General features: G+C 44.7%; 1 long non-coding RNA gene across 2 annotated transcripts in view; it reads left to right on the top strand.

Annotated features, from left to right (window-relative positions):
• The window catches only part of LOC137503927 (uncharacterized), an 83,533-nt gene that overhangs the window by 22,342 nt on the left and 43,243 nt on the right, over nucleotides 1-17,948 (top strand). For both annotated transcript variants that reach the window (XR_011019380.1, XR_011019381.1), the window contains exon 3: nucleotides 4,412-4,548. This is a non-coding gene — a long non-coding RNA (uncharacterized lncRNA). The remainder of the gene's footprint in view (nucleotides 1-4,411; nucleotides 4,549-17,948) is intronic.

Here is a 17,948-nt window from a genome sequence, read left to right as displayed (position 1 = left end):
TCAATGACTCGTCAGTCATATGAAAAAAGCCATAAATAACCAGAAAAAATGCATATGCATATAAAACTGTACAGTAGAAAAATATATTCACATGAGTATATATGCACTATCTTGGATAAGCCTATAGACATCCCCTGCAGGGTATTTTGCAATCCACTTGTTCCTCTAAAGTATGCAGAGAAAAGAGCTTGGTTCACCCAAGTAATTCTTTGTGCAGATGTGCAATTTATAGTTGAAATGGGTTCCAAAACTTTTGATCATATGTAACAGGTCACTGTGTTGTTCCTCTATATTGGTCAGTTGTATATTGTCCGCCAGGAAAATTCCTTATGCAGCTGTGACCGTAAGAGGACAAAATACTTCAAGGATATTTCATTTCATTTAGAACCTTATATCATCATTCACAGAGACTCAGAGAGAGATTCAAACGTAAATGTTACAGTCAGATCCTTTTTGCACCACCTGCATGGGTTCCAAGGTCATCAGCATATATGTCAAACAACGTCACATGATTTTAGCATACTCCTATGTAAATTCATATTGGAGATGGCACTGTATATTCTCCTTTGACAGTCCGCCAGGATTTTATCCTTATTTTATCCTTATGCAGCAGAGGCTTCCCCCACCCGAGGTGAGTACCTCCCAGGGGATTTTTTGAGGTTACAGATCCTCTTTAAGGCTTAAGCACATGGTGCTTCTTATCCCTCTTGCAGGCTGGTATTACTTGAGCAGCTGAGCCTGCCAAATGTAGCCAAATGCAGGAACAACACCTGGGCCCATATGCAATTAACTTTTTCTCCTAAGAGATAATTTTTCATCTTCTCTTTAAAATAACTTTATCCCACTTTGCAATTGAAAAAGTGCCAAAAAGTAGGGGAAAAAGTACTATCAAAACTATTTTGAGTATTTTCTTGCCTGCTGGTGGTTTAAAGGGCATTTTTATTGACGGAATGTGAACATATTAAAGTAAACCCAAAACGTTGGCTATCTACAGTACTGTATATAAAAAAAGTATACTTTGGCTATCTATATCAAAAAACATACTACTTGATCCGGAGGGCTATCCAGATCAGGCAGAGTTACTTACCGTCGCTCCCTGATGCTTATGCATACTTTTTAAAAAAGATTTTAATTTTGTGAAACAAAAAAATGGCCACTGCCATCATGCTCCTGAACGACGCACATGAGAGGACCTGAGCTCTTAGCGTGCTGACAAAGTCATCTACAGCCAGGGGAGCAAATATTGAGGAGGCTGGTAAAGGGTGTTCTGGAGGCTGGAATGGGCGTGTTCAGAAAATCCCTGCCATCTACAGACGGCCTTTGTTGATAAGCTGCTTGGCTGCATTTTTTAGAGGGTGCTGCGGCGACCAGGGTTAGGGAGACATTTCTCTGTGTCCACCTAGGGTACACTTTAATGTGTATTTCATATGGGCCCAGTTCCCCAGAGTGCTTTGGGGCAGAAGGTTGCGTGACATCATAGCATAGGCTAAACATCATGGGGGGAGTTGCATACCAATATACAGCAATATATACATATAGTGTTTCTGATGCTGAAACCAGGATAATTAACATAAAAATTGGTATCTTGATTATTATATTACATTCTACTCTATGTCATTATGGTTCCTTTTTGCACATACATATTTCCCTATACATCATTAGCCATTGCGTAGGCTGGATGACAGCCAATTTGCACATTTATCAAATAAGTGTGATGACCAGGCAATGACCAGATGATGATGTTAGTTTTGACAGCACTGTGCATGTTTGTGCATGCATTTATAACAGTCAAACATGCACAACTGAGGAAGTTCGGCATGGACCAGAAACTGCTGACGAGCTTCTACTCAGCCACCATCGAATCCGTCATCTGTTCTTCTATCCTTGTCTGGTACGCTGGCTCCTCTGCCAGCGACAGACACAAGCAACAGAGAGTCATCAGATCAGCGGAAAGGATCATTGAAAAACCACTTCCCCCACTGGACCTACTCTTCAACACCAGACTGCGCTCCAGAGCCTTGCGGATCGCAAATGATCCTTCGCACCCAGGCTCCCGCTTTTTCTGTCGTCTCCGTTCAGGCCAGAGGTATCGGGCCATCTACACCAGGACCTCAAGGCACAGGAACAGCTTCTTCCCCCCAGCTGTCAAATCACTGAACTCTCTGGACTCACTCCCATCCCCCACCACCAAAAGAAGAGCGGCCCCTCCTTAGGCCACTTGCTTCACTAGCTAGAATAGTCTTTTAAGCATGCCTGCACTGCAGAACTCTTTTTAAGAAATGGCTGTTATGTAATTACTGTACCGTATTGTATTTGATTTGTTTTGATGTATTGCTATCTCTGGTGTGTGTCATTTACTGTTTCTTTGCCCTGCTCCTGCCAAGCCCAATTCCGGGCACGACCCAGTCGTGCTTGGCGGAAAATAAAATTCTGATTCTGATTCTAGAAAAAATAGTGCTGTTTAATTTTTTTTTAATCAAAATAGAATTTTAAAATGAGCATGCATCTTCACGCCCATATCTCTTCATACAGTACTTCTTGTTCCCCGTGCAGTCTGGTATTTGAAGCCTTTCAGCATGAGGCTCCTTCCTCTGTGCAATACCAGCCTACGTAATCTATAATACTGGAGGAGGGAACCCTACAAAAGGGTGTCAGCAATCCCCTCCTGCAGAGATCTCTTGTCCAGGGGATCCCATCCCCATCTTGGTGGTCAGGAGATGAGGTAACTGGTAGGCCTTGCTGCAGAGCTTATGGTGGAATCTTTGTACTCTCTCAAAAGTAAACAGGGGAAAAGGGTAATTTTCCTAAACCCACTTTACAATTAAAGGTTAAGTAAAAACAAATCTTTATCTAAAATAAAACTCTTTTCTTTGTTGTTTCATCTGCCCTTTTCGTTTTTCTTCTATTTATTTCTTGTGCTCTGTATATTTCATTTTTCTTCTGTATACTTTCATCTTTTCTCATTCTTGTTAAATCCTTCAGGGTTTTTTTTTGCTCTTCTAATCTTCTCTTCTGTTCTTTTCTTCATAAAGCCTCATCTACACGCGTAGATGAGGTAGCGATGTGGCTTATCAATCGAGCCGCATCAGTCGGATCTTGCTACCGCCAATTCCCTGCTCGTTCCCCGCGAGGGGACGATGGCAGGGAATCGAGCGGAAGATGCGCGGCGTGGGGACGAGCGGGTATCAAATCCGGCGCGGGCGAGCGGGGACGCGGCGGGGACACGGAAGAGGCGATCCGGCGGCTAATCGAGCCGCCGGATCGGAGCCTCATCTACACGTGTTGATGAGGCTTTAGACCCTACCTCAATTAATCTGTTCTCACAGCACCCTGCTGAAATGTTAACGAGGAGCCCTGTTTGTGGCTTGTTTGTATTTCAGAAACGTCCAGATTAACCGGAACTCAGGCATCCGGCTTTCTCAAACAAATGGCATGCCTGGTGGGGGACATAGGTTCCTTCCTATGTTTGCAGAGTGGTGTGCAGTGGAAGTAACTTATGAACCCGGGCACCTGTCTTCTTCACTCATGTAGGTTTGTGGCGTCCTCGGACGATGGTGAGGGAGGGTGCAGCAGCCGGGCAGGTGGGTGAGGGAGGGTAAAATACATACCTAATGCTCTTTTGAAGCTGGCGGTAGAGACTCCCGTCTTCCTTCGCATCATGTGACTACATGTACAGATGTACATGACTAGTCACATGACGCGCTGTGTAGTCACAGGTGAAAAAGAGGAAGCCTCTACCGCCGGCTTCAAAAGAGCATTAGGTATGTATTTAATGGCAAACTGAGTGAAAACTGATCTGATCGATCGTTGATCAGATCTGTTTTTACTTTCCATTTGGCAGTGTGCACAGAGCCATCCGGTTCCGGTGAAGCGGAGACCGGATCCGCTCACCGAATCCGTATGGCTCAAAACGCTAATGTGAACCGGGCCTTAGTGAATCAAGCCCAAGGTGTTTTACTTTAAATTAACATACCTCTGTGCTTAGTTTGATAATTTAACTTAGGTTAGATATCCTTTAAAGTGGAACCATCATCAAAATTTCCTTTCCGGCCCAAAACATTAGGATAAAAAAAATAACCTGTGAGGAAATGCAGAAGAAAAGGTCAATGACTTGTGGGCAACATTTTAAATCACACCGATACAGCTACAAAAGACAGGTCAACTTACCAAAACAAGCTGGCCATACCATCATTTGAGTTGCATTCTTCAATGAAAATGTCTTCATCAATCCTGTGAGATGCATTCATTCTATTTTCTACATAAAATTGATTAGGCATGTTCTCTTAATCAATCATGATTTAGCTTTTGATGAAACTGAAAGAGCTGTTAAATTCATTGTTTTAAAAATTGCAGTGTGAATGTTCAGCAACAGCTAACCTGTTCCACCGTTGTGTCTCTCCGGCTACCCTAGGTGTCCTCTGTGCCTGCCAGGCCATTTTGGGGGTGGGGGAGTGTTTGAAAGTTTCACGGGTGGCACCATGAGACATAGATATGCCCCTTTCTATGTGAACTCAGATAATCATCTTAATAAAATGATTATCTGAAAAGGTAGGTAATCATTATTATTAACTTTCCTTGCAAACTTGTGAAATGTATGTATATGTTAGTGTTAAGACATTAGTCTGAACTTTAAAGGCTCGTACACACGTCGGATTTTTGCAAACGTCCGGTCGTCTGGGCGTCAAATCAGGTGTGTGTACAGTCGGTCGAGCTGATAAGACTGGACGTTCAAACGTCCAAACGACCGGTCATTTGCAAAAATCCGACGTGTGTATGTACCTTAAGACTACATTTACCTTATAATGTCAACGTTGCTGAATGGAATTCAATTCACTTTATCTCTAGATTTCTTCCCTGGAGATAATTTTTAATCTCCTGTTAAAATAACTTTTTAGCAATCTGGAATGGAAAAAGTGCCAAATAGTAGGTAAAAAGTACTTTCAAACTTATTCTGAGAATTACTTGCTTGCTGATGGCTTAACCTCTAGACGACCAGCTTACGCCGATTTTCTTCTTTCTCTTTCGAGCGGCCTTTCCATGTCCGTTCACGGAGGGTGTCTCCATGAACAGCCGGAGAACCGCCGATCGCGGCTCGCTGGCAAAATGTAAACACGCGGGGAAGTAATCTCCGCTGTTTACATCATACGGCAGCACCGTAAGGCAGATCGGCGATCCCCGGCCGCTGATTGGCCGGGGATCGCCGGCATATGATAGGCTGAAGCCTATCCTTCAATGCGCAGGACGGATATCCGTCCTGCGCAGCCCAGGAAGGAAGAGGTAGGGAGGGAGAGGGAGGGAGCACAGAAAACGATGCGGAGGGGGGCTTTGAAGAGCCCCCCCCGCAAAGCGCAGCAAGCCGGTGGCGATCAGACCCCCCCAGCAGGACATCCCCTAGTGGGGAAAAAAGGGGGGAAGTCTGATCGCCCTGGCATAATACTGATCTGTGCTGCGGGCTGGAGAGCCCACGCAGCACAGATCAGGCAAATCACCCCTGGTCGGCAAGTGGTTAAAACACATTTTATTAAAATATCACCAAGGAGAACTTAGGAGAAAAAAGTGAACTGAATATGGGCCAGAAAGGCTACACTTAAGTTGAATTAATTTTACTTTCAGTTTCTCATATAAGAAAAATACTAAATTACGTTGACATGCAAAGTACTTTTGGTAAGTGTGTTTCACATAGGTAAAAATGTAGATCATTTTTACTGTCAAACAAGTGATTTTTTTAATCTATTATGTAAATGGGAAAAGTTTAACAGTGCATGACATCTGAAAGTGAAACTTCTGTTTTGCAGTAAGGGGGTTCTGATGATCTAACAAGGAACGAAAAACAGCATTGTATGAGCATTATACAGTTCTGAGCAAAATGGTTTAGTCTCATATAGATCTTTGATGTTGCATGTGAATTCTGTTCTTGTCTTCAATCAAGCAAACAAAATTGATTTCCAATACTGCTAAAACTCCTTTCGAAGTGAAGTTCATTGGACCTCATGCAAGTCCACAAGATAGAAGATTTGCTGCATGCTAGTCTTCTATCTCCCTGATGCACATGGCACTGAAAAGGGTACCGAATCCTTAAAAAAAGTTACCTACCTCAGTAGAGGAAGCCTCTGGATAGTCCAGATGAAGGTTGTGGTCGTGGCCATGCTCCCCTCCGTGTACAAGTGCGGCTGCACTGCGCAGGCGCAAAGTACAGCCTGCACCTCCATATCAGCATGTAGCCGCTCATGCACTGCTTTGTCCTACATGCATGAGCGACCCAGTACTACTGCGCAAACCCTACTGATGCCTGTGCAGGTCTGCTTGAACACAGAAGGGAGAGTGGCCGCAAAGAGGAATAGGGCATGGAGCTGTCTCAGCAGTTGCTTTAGTTCTCCCTTGATCAGGGCCGGATTTGTACTTTTTACTGCCCAAGGCCACTGTCACCAGCCGCCCCCTTCAGTATAGGTAGCCAGATGACCCCTCCCCCTTTTCCCTCTAGTATAGGTAGCCTGATGACCCCTCCTTCTCAAGTATAGGTAGCTAGGTGACTCCCTTAATCCCTTTCCCACTCCCACCTTTCAGTATAGGTAGCCAGCCTGCCTCCACACCGCAGTAGCCATCAGTGTCACTCCTCTGCTCTTCACCAGTGCAGAAGCTTCCTCTTCCCCTCTGTCTCCATCAGCCGCTGCTGTACATCTGTTCCTTCAACCAGCATCTTTCACTTGTAACTTGCCAGCATGTTAGCAGCGAATCATACGGGAAGAGGAAGCTTCTGTGTTAGAGACGAGTGGAGATGTGAGCGACTGGCGGCTGCTATTTCACATCTTCCGCTTGTAACTCTGCAATAAGTTCATAGCCACTGGCCACACAATGCCTACGTGCAGAGAGAGCAGGGCGGCCGCAGCACAGGCCTCTGGCAGCAGAGTATCGTTGTCAGACGCTCGCCTGATCTCCCGGCACCGCAGCATTTGCAAGCTTGCAAATGCTGCACCAGTTTAGCCTGTTGCTTTGGTGCCCTTGCTCCTGTGGTGCCCTAGGCCATGGCCTAGGTGGCTTTGGCCTAAATCCAGCCCCGCCCTTGATTACTTTTCCTTAACGTACAATTTTTTCACTATTTTCATTAAGATTTTTAAAAAACGATGTAGTCCCCTCCCCTTTACCCCTTTCAATCTCTCCTCCTCTGACTGTATTGCCACAATGGCTGAGCCTCTCTACAGCATGGCACTCTGCAACAAACCTTACATTTACCTTTAAAGATATACAAAAACTGCAATGCACCAGCTGAGGTTGTGAAACTATATACAGACTTTTGCAAAAAGCAGAAAAAGCAGTACTAGCATGTTTCCTGTTTACTAAGATAACACTGTCCTGTGCTGAACTTGCACTTCATTTTGGATTGTTCAGTAACCACATATGCACTGATACGAATATAACCAAACTGAGAACTCCTGGGCCCTCACCCATACTGATCTTTTAGTTGTACATATGACAAAGTTCTGACATTTTTGATCTATGAAGATATACAACATACAGTATAAAAATACCCAAGAACAGTATTAGCAAGAAGTTGTCTCAGGGTTGCATTGACAGTGACTCTAAGGCCTCTTTTACACGGGAGGCTAAGCTGTGTGGTTTGTCTGGCAATTCAGCCTCCCGGCTGCCGGCAAACAAGCGCCATTTAGGTGCAATTAATTTGCAGCTAAATGGAAGCGTTTGTAACCTCATTCCACTCATGTTATCATTTGACATGCAATAGTGTAACCAGAGGACAGAAATCTGCACCTCGGACACACTCAGATGTGACTCCATGGAGGTGGACACCTATTCAACACCTGTACCGAGTGCTAGCAAGCTCGCCAGCTCCTGGTGCGCAGGAGCAGGGCCAGCTCTAGGCTTTTTGCTGCCTGAGGCAAACTTGAGAGGTGCTCCTTCCCTCCCCGAATTTGGAATGATTGCACAGCACCTGACAATTAACTCTGCTTCATTTAATGTTCTCAGCATGTTAATGTCAGCAAGGGAGCATATGCTGCAGCTCAACACAATAACATGCTGACTGGCTGCGAGTCTGAGACAAACAAACTGCTCACCCTCAGCCAATTGGCTTTCCTCTGTTCCTCCTCAGTCAGGACAGCAGTGCCACCTCCTCCCTTCTGCTGTGCAAATCAAATGAAACGCTGCTCTCCTGCTTCCCCTCCTCCTCACAACACGCTGCTTTTCCCCAATGATGACCTCTTCATCTCACTCGCTCTCCTCTCGCTTCTCCTACTCTGATTGCATGCTGTAAGTGTAAACCCACAGTACAAACATGCCGTCCCTGTAATCTCTGCGCACACGAGTTGTGATGTGATTTTGGGGTTTGGTATGCAATACTCCTAGTTTGTGGTCTTAGAGTTTCTCCTACCATTGATAACTCACATGTTACCAGGCAAGTATTAAATAATGTGCTAAGGGAAATGAATAGCTTAAAGGCAAGGAGAGGCCAGGAAAGGCAACAAACAAGTTTAGAGGTCAGACACAGAAGCTGCCCATCTATATAACAACAAAAAAAGTTACTGTACTGTAGATTTGCAAGCAGATCTGACCAATCGCTGATGCAGTGCTTTGCCAATTAAACCATGGCATTCACAATTATATGAAGTAAAATAAATTACTTTTAGGACAAAACACAATGAATAAAGTCCAGTTCACTCTAGGTCTACTGCCCTGTAGTTTCGAAGGCCAGGCAAAAAATATAACGTAGACCCATCCCCATAGCTTTTATTAACCCCATGTCCTCAATGCAGGCTAGTATAACCAAGATGGCTGAATGCATCAAAGTAGGGCTCCACCATACGAACCTATACCAGCCCTCCATGGGCGTCCACAGAAAATTTTCCAGGGGTGGCAAAAAAAGGGGGGGGGGGAGTGGTGCGGGGGTAATGTGGTCATGGACCAGAATGTGAGTGTGGTCACAGGCGGAGCCAACTTTACATTAACTTAGCAATAGTGGGACATTAGACTAGGACAGTGGTGGCGAACCTTTTGGAGGCCGAGTGCCCTAACTGCAACCTAAAAGTCACTTATCTATCGCAAAGTGCCAACACGGCAATTTAAACTAAATACAAACGTTTTAAAGCGGACCCAAACCAAACATTTTTTTTAATTAAAAATATTTAGTTGCACCACTCTGACACATACAAAGATAAATAAACACTCCTTCAAACCTATGAGCATTTCAGTGCCTGCTTTTCACCCTTCTCTTTTCATAACTAGGGTTATACTGGGGGCAGCCATTAGCAATTCCTCCATTGCCAGACACCACTTACTCCATCAGTTTGCCGGATTTTGTCCCGGAAATTTGAAAGGAAGGGAGGGGTTCCTCCAATAAATGTAAAATATTTTATATTTGTCATCATGCAAAAAAGGCTGCTATTTATTATTATAATTTAGAAAATAGGTTTTATTTCTGAAATCTTGTATTTTTAATTTGGGTCCACTTTAACTCATACATGAACATTATGGAAATTCCAAGCTGAAAATAAGCTGTGAAGATAAACAATTTTATCCATCCTCCTCCTGAAAAATGTATTAATTTTTTTAGAACCTCCCAGTTTTATTTTCTGTTTTAAAAAGCTAAAAAAAAAGGTTCAATGCTATTGTCTCAGATGATGATGATTCAGCTTTTCACATAGTCTCGCAGGTAGCAATTAGGTGACCCCAACAAGACAAATTCAGCAATCATGAGGCCCCCATCAAGACAAATTCAGCAATCATGAGGCCCCCAACAAGACAAATTCAGCAATCATGAGGCCCCCAGTAAATCATGAGGCCCCCAACAAGACAAATTCAGTAACCATGAGGCCCCCAACAAGACAAATTCAGCAATCATGAGGCCTCCAACAAGACAAATTCAGTAACCATGAGGCTCCCAACAAGACAAATTCAGCAGTCATGAGGCACATAAATAGACAGCATTTCACATAAATAGGCAGAATGTCCCCTTAATATGGTAGACACCTCTTACCTGGTGTCTGAATTCTCCTCTACTGGCTGCTGTGCTTGGCTGGCCTGGCAATACTGTTTTTGGCTGGCTTGGGGATGATGTGTGGGCCAAAAAGGCCTGGCAGTGATGCTGTGGCCTGGCTGACAGTGATGCTGTGGCCTGGCTGACAGTGATGCTGTGGCTTGGCTGGTGGTGATGCTGTGGCTTGGCTGGCGGTGATGCTGTGGCTGGGCTGGCGGTGACGCTGTGGCTGGGCTGGCAGTGACGCTGTGGCTGGGCTGGCGGTGACGCTGTGGCTGGGCTGGCGGTGACACTGTGGCCTGGCTGGCAGTGATGCTTTGGCTGGTCTGGCTGGTGGTGATGCTGTGACGGGCTGGCCTGGCTGGCGGTGATGCTGGGCTGTGCTTGCCTCGTTTGAGTAAATGCTGGCCTGACTGGTGGTGATGCTGTGGCCTTTTTGTAGAGATATGTATTGGGGTTTTTATGATATCTGAAAGCTGCCTTTAATAATGAGGCTCTCAAATGCCTGTCCTTTAATAGGTTAAGAGGGTCATTTTTGATTTCCTACCTAATTAATATTGGCATACTCCCACCTTTTTGAGATGAGAAAAAGGGACACTTTATACTAGTAGTAGTGGCTGAATGGACTAATGGTTAAGGGCTCTGCCTCTGACACAGGAGACCAGGGTTCAAATCTCAGCTCTGCCTGTTCAGTAAGCCAGCACCTATTCAGTAGGAGACCTTTGGCAAGTCTCCCTAACACTGCTACTGCCTATAGAGCGCGCCCTAGTGGCTGCAGCTCTGGCGCTTTGAGTCCGCCAGGAGAAAAGCGCGATATAAATGTTCTGTGTCTGTGTCTGTGTTTATACTAACATTTGAAATTAAGAAATATATAAATGATGGGAATAAAGGTTGGAGACAATTAAACACATTTTCAGTAGAAAAATACATATTTTTACAGAAATCTGTGCATCAATTCTGAAAGTAGGACAAATGAGGGAGAAAGAGGGACAGAGGGGTTTGGTTTCCAAAGAGGGTCTGTCCCTCTGAAAAAGGGACAGTTGGGAGCAATGGCATTAGTATTAATAATAAAACAGATGTTTACAAATAATTATTGTTATTAATCTTTTTCATCTGCCAGCTTCTGTTTTCAGTGTTTATTTTTTTCTTCTTGACTGAACAGTCACTCCCTGGCTGATGCTTGCTGCCACCACTCTTTGCCGCGCTTTTGCCTGGCACCTGTAGACCCATTGGTCCTTGTCCCTGCTGAAAGCTCTTTGCCACAGCTCTGCTGAGCTTCCTTGACACTGACTACCCAGCCCCACAGCGCCGACACCGTCGAGACCACCACAGCTCCCCTTGGGACTCCACCGCACTATTGTACAGGTCAAAAGCATCTTTAAACCTTCCACCGAGCCTCACCATTGGTTCACAGTCTAAACCAATGATAATCTCAATGGATTTGAAGATCATTTTTGCTGGGGCTTCCTTTACAGTATTGGTGACAGTCCAGGCAAAAGCATCTTTGAACTTTCTGCCAGGAATTCTTATTGACTTTAACATATGTTTCACTATCTTATTCAGTATTTATCTAATTAAAAATGTGAAATGATCAATACTGGTATTTACCAAACGGGAAATAAGCATAATAGCATTTGTTTAGTGTTATAATATTTCATGTGATAATTAAGAACTTTGCTTGTGAAAATGCTTTGTGAATTAAGCCCATTATATTTCATCACCACAGTGTACTCAAGCTGCCCAAACTTTGCTGCAGGAGTGGACGTGGCCTAAGCTGCCACTTACCATCCACCTGGAAGGGCATACCCATGCTCCTGAGCAGTGCAAGTAGGAGCCTCACATGTCTGCGGACAGTACCACCTAATAAAGTTATTGTTCTTTTTGGTGGATGCCCAGCATAACTATTAACTAGTGAAAATTATGTATTTTGCTCACATGAATATACATTTAAACATCAACTGCCAAAATATCAGATGGTGGAAAAAGATATTTTAAATATCATAGACCCCAAGGGGAATTTTGAATATTGCATCCTCAAAGTGTCACGTTAGCAACTTCCTGTTACCGCATATTGAATCTACATGACACTTGTAGCAGGTGTTTCCCAGAGAGTTAATAGCCAACTGTCACCTAGAATGATTTCCTTCTAGAGAATCTAGACGTATTTCCATTTCCTCCTGATAGTCACAATAGAAATCATTTTTTAAAGGCATGAGCAATCCATTACAATTAATTACTGTATGTTTCAGAATATAAAACGCTCTAGAATTTAAGACGCACCTAGGTTTAGAGGGCAAAAAACAGGGAAAAAAATATATACTAAACCTGGTGCATCCATATTCCAGCAACCAACGTATAGTTGGTATAGTTTCTCACATCTTGTAGATGTTCTCCCCCAATCAATGTCCTCATGTGTCCCCTTCTGTCCTCCTTTGCTCTCCCTGTGCTCCCCCTTCTGTCCCCACTGTGTCCCACTGTGTACTCCTATGCCCTCTAATGTCATCCTGTGTCCCCTCCTGGTCCCACTGTGTCTTGTCCTGGTCTGCCTTTGTCCCCTTTTGATCCCCTGTGCCCCTTCCTGGCCCCCCTGTGTCCCCTCTTGGTCCCCCTGTGTCTTCTACTGGTCCCCTGGTATCTCCTCCTGGTCCCCCTGTGCCCCCTCCTGGTCCGCCTGTGCCTTGTCATGGTCCCCCTGTGTTCCCTCCTGGTCCCCTATGTCCTCTCCCCCTGTGTCCCTTCTTGGTCCCCCTGTGTCCCCTCTTGGTGCCCCTGTGTCTTCTACTGGTCCCCTGGTGTCTCCTCCTGGTCCCCCTGTGCCCCCTCCTGGTCCGCCTGTGTTTCCTTCTGGTCCCCTTGTGTTCCCTCCTGGTCCCCATGTGTCTGCTCCTGGTTGACCTGTGTCTCCTCCTGGTACCCTTGTATCCCCTCCTGGTCTACCTGTGTGTTTTCTGGGTCCCCCTGTGTCACCTTCTTGTCCCACTGTGTCCCCCTCCCTGGTCTCCCTGCCCCCCATGTCTCCTCCGCTCCCCGTTCAAAATTAAATAGTGGCAGCGTGGCTTACCTTCCTAGCGATTCCAGCACTGGGTGGTCCTCCATCCCTGGCTGGTCTCCTCCGCCCCCAGCCCGGCTGGTCACCTTCGCTCCTGGCTGGTCTTCTCTGCTCCCTGCCGCCAAGATATCCATCTTTGACAGGGAGTGGAGAAGACCAGCCGGAAGCGGAGGAGACCAGCGGAGGAGACCAGCCGGGGACGGAGGGCCACCCAGCGCTAGAATCGCTAGGAAGGTAAGCCATGCAGTTTAATTTTTCATTTTAAACAGGGAGCGGAGGTGGGGGGGCATAAGGGGCAGTGGGGGACAAGGCAGGGAATCCCAAACATTGCGGCATGTTGGTGGTTCGTATCGGTGGGCGATCGTAGGTCGACGATTCCCTGTCTCTGGAATATGAGGTGCAGGGACTTTTTCTCCCCATTTTTTGGGGAGACAACGTCCATCTTATATACTGGAAAATATGGTAACATTTAGCTACATAGTTTGGTTGAAAAAAAGACATTCGTCCAACGAGTCCAATCAGAATAAGAAATAAATAAATAATAATACTAATTAAAAAAAAGTAATCAATGGATACCTTTCTCTCCTGCACCCTAACATATCCCTGTTGGGAATGGCACAACAAAAAATAACAAGGCTTGGGCCAATTAACCTTTTAAGGGAAAAAACTTATTTCCTGACTCCAGGTGGCAGTCAGATAAAATCCCTGAATGAACTCTACTGGGAATAACCTAGTAATTATAGCCACTTTTAACAATTCTTAAGGTGGCCGTACACTGGTCGATTTGCCATCAGATTCGACCAACAGATAGATTCCTCTCTGATCGAATCTGATCAGAGAGGAATCGTATGGCCACCTTTACTGCAAACAGATTGTGAATCGATTTCAGCCTGAAACCGATCACAATTTGTGGAGCTGCCACTGCTGCCTCCTCACCCCCCCCCTGCATACATTACCTGTTCCGGCCGGCGCGAGTCCCCTGGTCCCCGCTGTCTTCTTCTCCGCTCCGTGCTCCAGACCGTTCCTGCAGCTACTGAACTTCCTGTCCAAGGGAAGTTTAAACAGTAGAGGGAGCTCTACTGTTTAAACTTCCTGCCGGGACAGGAAGTTCTGTGTAGCTGCAGCCGGTCCGGAACCCAGCGCGGAAAGAAGACAGCAGGGACCAGGGGACTCGCGCCGGCTGGAACAGGTAATGTATACCCGCTGTATTCCGTCGGTCGTCGTGCATTCGAACGCCGCTATTGACGCACTCCCGACCCGCCGACGATCAAGAAAAATCTTCCGCACGGACGGATCGACGGGAATCGACGGAAACGATCGTTTTCGGACGGAAAATGTGCGCGGCGATTTTACAGCCGATTCGATCACTGTGATTGAATCGGCCGTATATCGTGAGGAAAATCGTTAGGTGTATGGGCTCCTTTACTGTAGAGAACCCCTCCCTAAACAGATGGCAAAACCGTTGTTTTTTACTCCATATTCAGATCATGTCTCCTTGTCCTTTGTACAGTTTCTGTTTTGTTATAATAAATATGCTTGTAAACAAGTGAGCAGAACTGAGTACATATAATTCGGGCGCAAGTGAGCTGGGCACAGAGGGAGCCTAATGACGGCTCACTCTGCTGCCGCTCAAATTCCCGGCAGTGCTAAATACTATTCCCCATACGAGTTGTAGCAACTCAGAGGCAGATGTAATTTGGGGTCTGGCGATTGCCGAAACCCCGAATTACCTTTGCGCGGGGGGCGCAGCATAGCACTAGTGGCCTGATTCAAGCAGAATCTACTCGCCCATTATTTTTTACTCATTTTACCACTGCATACAATACCCTAATGTGTAACTCTGGTTACTCTTTACTTCTATCTTTTATCCTCAGTAGGGAGATTTCCCCTCACCTGTTCTGTATGACCATGGCGCTGGGTCAGGGGACACAGACCGCAAGAATGTCACAGGTAGCTTAACCCTTTACCACATTTCCAAAATTGAGTTTTATTGATCTTTGTGTGGGGAGATTTCACTTTTGACCAGTGTTGTTATGTATTACTGGCAAATTGGAGAGAAAAGAAGAGTTGTCTGGCACTGCAGCTTTAATAGTGCATAGCAAGTGTACAGATGCATAGATGAACAAAAACAAGAAACACCAAGAGCCCCAATAGTGTAATATGTACTGGTAAATGGTTACTAGATAGAGTAAATATTAATACTCACAAACTAGGGTTACCATTAGGCAACCACTGTAAAGGCAGTTGGGGAGATTTTCCTGACCCCACTCAGGAATAAGAAGTCGCTCTCTGTAGATGAGAAAAAGGGGGTTCAACCCTCCACCCAGGGTGGACTCAATATTATGCAGGAGAACAGAGGCGCCAAAAGGATAAAAGGAAGCTAAATGAGCTTAAAAACCAAATTCTTGGTAAATAGAGGAGGTAGTGGTGGACTTACCTCCTCCAAGTAGACACACAACGACTGTAGTAAACTCAGTCCATATATTTTATTTATGAACTCCAAATATGCAACACGTTTCGCAGGTTTGATCCCGCTTCATCAGGCAACAACAACGGAGCAATAGCACACATGGTCAGTAGAAGAGCCAGGCACCTCTGTTACAGGTTCACAGATGAACAATGCGTGGTACATTACGTGCTCCTGCTGGGGTGAGGGAGATAGCTCTGGGTTACAACATAAAAAACATCATAAATAGTTACCCTAGGGAGTTTAATATATATATATATATATATATATATATATATATATATATATATTTTTTTTTTATATATGTATTTCATAAGGGTATATCACTATCTGTCAACAATATCTGTCTATCTATGGTAGGATTCCAGCCTCATCTATCAATTATTTCTATCTGATTGCAACTATATCTGTCAACAATATCTTTCTGTCTATGGTAAGATTCCAGCCTCATCTATCAATTATTTCTATCTGATTGCAACAATATCTCTCTGTCTATGGTAGGATTCAGCCTCCTCTATCAATTATTTCTATCTGATTGCAATATTATCTTCCTGCTTATAATATACCATGGCCTGGTATCTCACCATGGGGTAATTATGTTTTTTTTTTTTTTTATTTAACATGTCGTCTTTATTGAGGTATTGCAGTGGTAATACATAATAGATATTATCCGCGCGCAGGCGGTTTACCAGAAGTAATGACATTTGAGTATTAGGATAAAGTGAAACCTTAATGTAAAAAATCAATGAGGTAGTTGGCAATGTGGGAGAGTCCTGAAGGGGAATATCCTATACAGGGAGATGTATTGAACAACAAAGAGACATGTTATAACATAAACAAAGTATAAAACCTAGTAAACGGTAAGGAATTATATACAAACAACAGCCGAAAACCCACAATCCCGCCCCCGACCCCAACCGCCTACAATGCTAGTGGCATTGTGAAGGTCTATAGATGAGAATTAGGTTTTGACATGAGTGTAGCGTGAGGTGGTCCAAGTGTCCCATATGGAGTGAAATTTTTGCTCTGATCCCCTGTGTAGGTATATGGCTTTGTGGAAAGGAAGAATTTTATTGACTGATCTAATTCAGTCAGCTAGTACTGGGACTTGAGGTTGTATCCATTGTCGAGTGAGCACCTTGCGGGCTATGTGGAGGGTATTAAGCAGAAGGAGTTTGGTGTATTTATTACGAATATCATGAGGGATCATATTTAGTAAACAAAGTTTAGGGTCCAATGCAACTGTGCAGCCCATTTTGTCATTTAGAAATTTAATAATTTGTTGCCAGTAGATGTTCACTTCAGGGCAGGACCATATCATGTGGTAGAAGGTGCCTTGGGTCAGGGCACATTTAGGGTATAGAGGTGAGTATCCTGGGCGGAATTTAGATAATCTGGCCGGGGTGAGGTAGGCACGATGCAACACGTAGAGACCAAGCAGTCTATCAGGGATGTGGGGGGAAACCCTGGCAGAATCTTCGAGAGCCTCCTCCCAATCTTCATCGGAGAACTCCCCCAGATCCTGCACCCACTGTGACTTCCTACCAAAGGCTCTACGGGTGGCTCCTGTTATCATTATAGCTGCGTATAAAGCTGAGATTAGTTGAGTAGAAGAAGAACCTGTTACAATTTTTAGAATACCAGAGTCAGAGAGGGAAGGAGGTAATGTTGGAAATTGGGTTTTAAGAGCATGTGAGAGCTGCATATAATAGAATTTCATGTGTGCTGGTAAATGAAATTTAGTTGCCAATTGTTCGAATGAGACAATGGAACCAGATTCCAAGACTTGGTGTAGGTATATAATATCACGTTCGATCCACAGCCGACTATTAGGAAGTTTGCGGAGTTCAGGAAGGCCTCGATTTTCCCATATCGGAGTGAGTTTCAGTGGGGCATCTAGCTCTAGGTATTTATGTGCAGTGTCCCAGACTTTTAAAGTTTGGCAGAAGGTTGTCGGAAACTGCTTGGTGTGGGGGGATTTTTTAGCCCCAGTGGCGATAATACAGAGAGGGTCCATGTGGCGAAGAGGGGGGGTGTCATACACTAAATTACATGTGCGGTCCCTGTTAATTGTGAGGTCATAATATATATGTGAAAGTTGAGCTGCCAAATAATAAATGTGGCAGTTAGGAACTGCTAAGCCCCCAAGGTCTTTTGGGTTTTGAAGAGTAGTGAGGGAGAGGCGATGCCTTGAGGAGCCCCAAATAAACTGAGTTAGGAGAGTGTTTATTTTGGAGAAGGTGTCATATGGGAGGTATATCGAGGCATTCCATGAAACATAGAGTATCTTGGGGAGGAGAACCATTTTAAATAAATTTGCCTGACCTGCCACATTTATGGGAAGTTTGGACCAGGCCTGAAATTTAGCAGATATATATTGCAGCAGGGGTGTCCAGTTTAGGGAGATAAAGTCTTGTGGGAGTCTGGAGATCTTGATACCTAGGTAT

This window comes from Hyperolius riggenbachi, chromosome 4 (assembly GCF_040937935.1).
Source record: "Hyperolius riggenbachi isolate aHypRig1 chromosome 4, aHypRig1.pri, whole genome shotgun sequence".
NCBI classification, from domain to species: Eukaryota; Metazoa; Chordata; class Amphibia; order Anura; family Hyperoliidae; genus Hyperolius; species Hyperolius riggenbachi.
The sequence above is the reverse complement of the archived record's forward strand: the minus strand, read 5'-3'. Positions and strand labels throughout refer to the sequence as shown.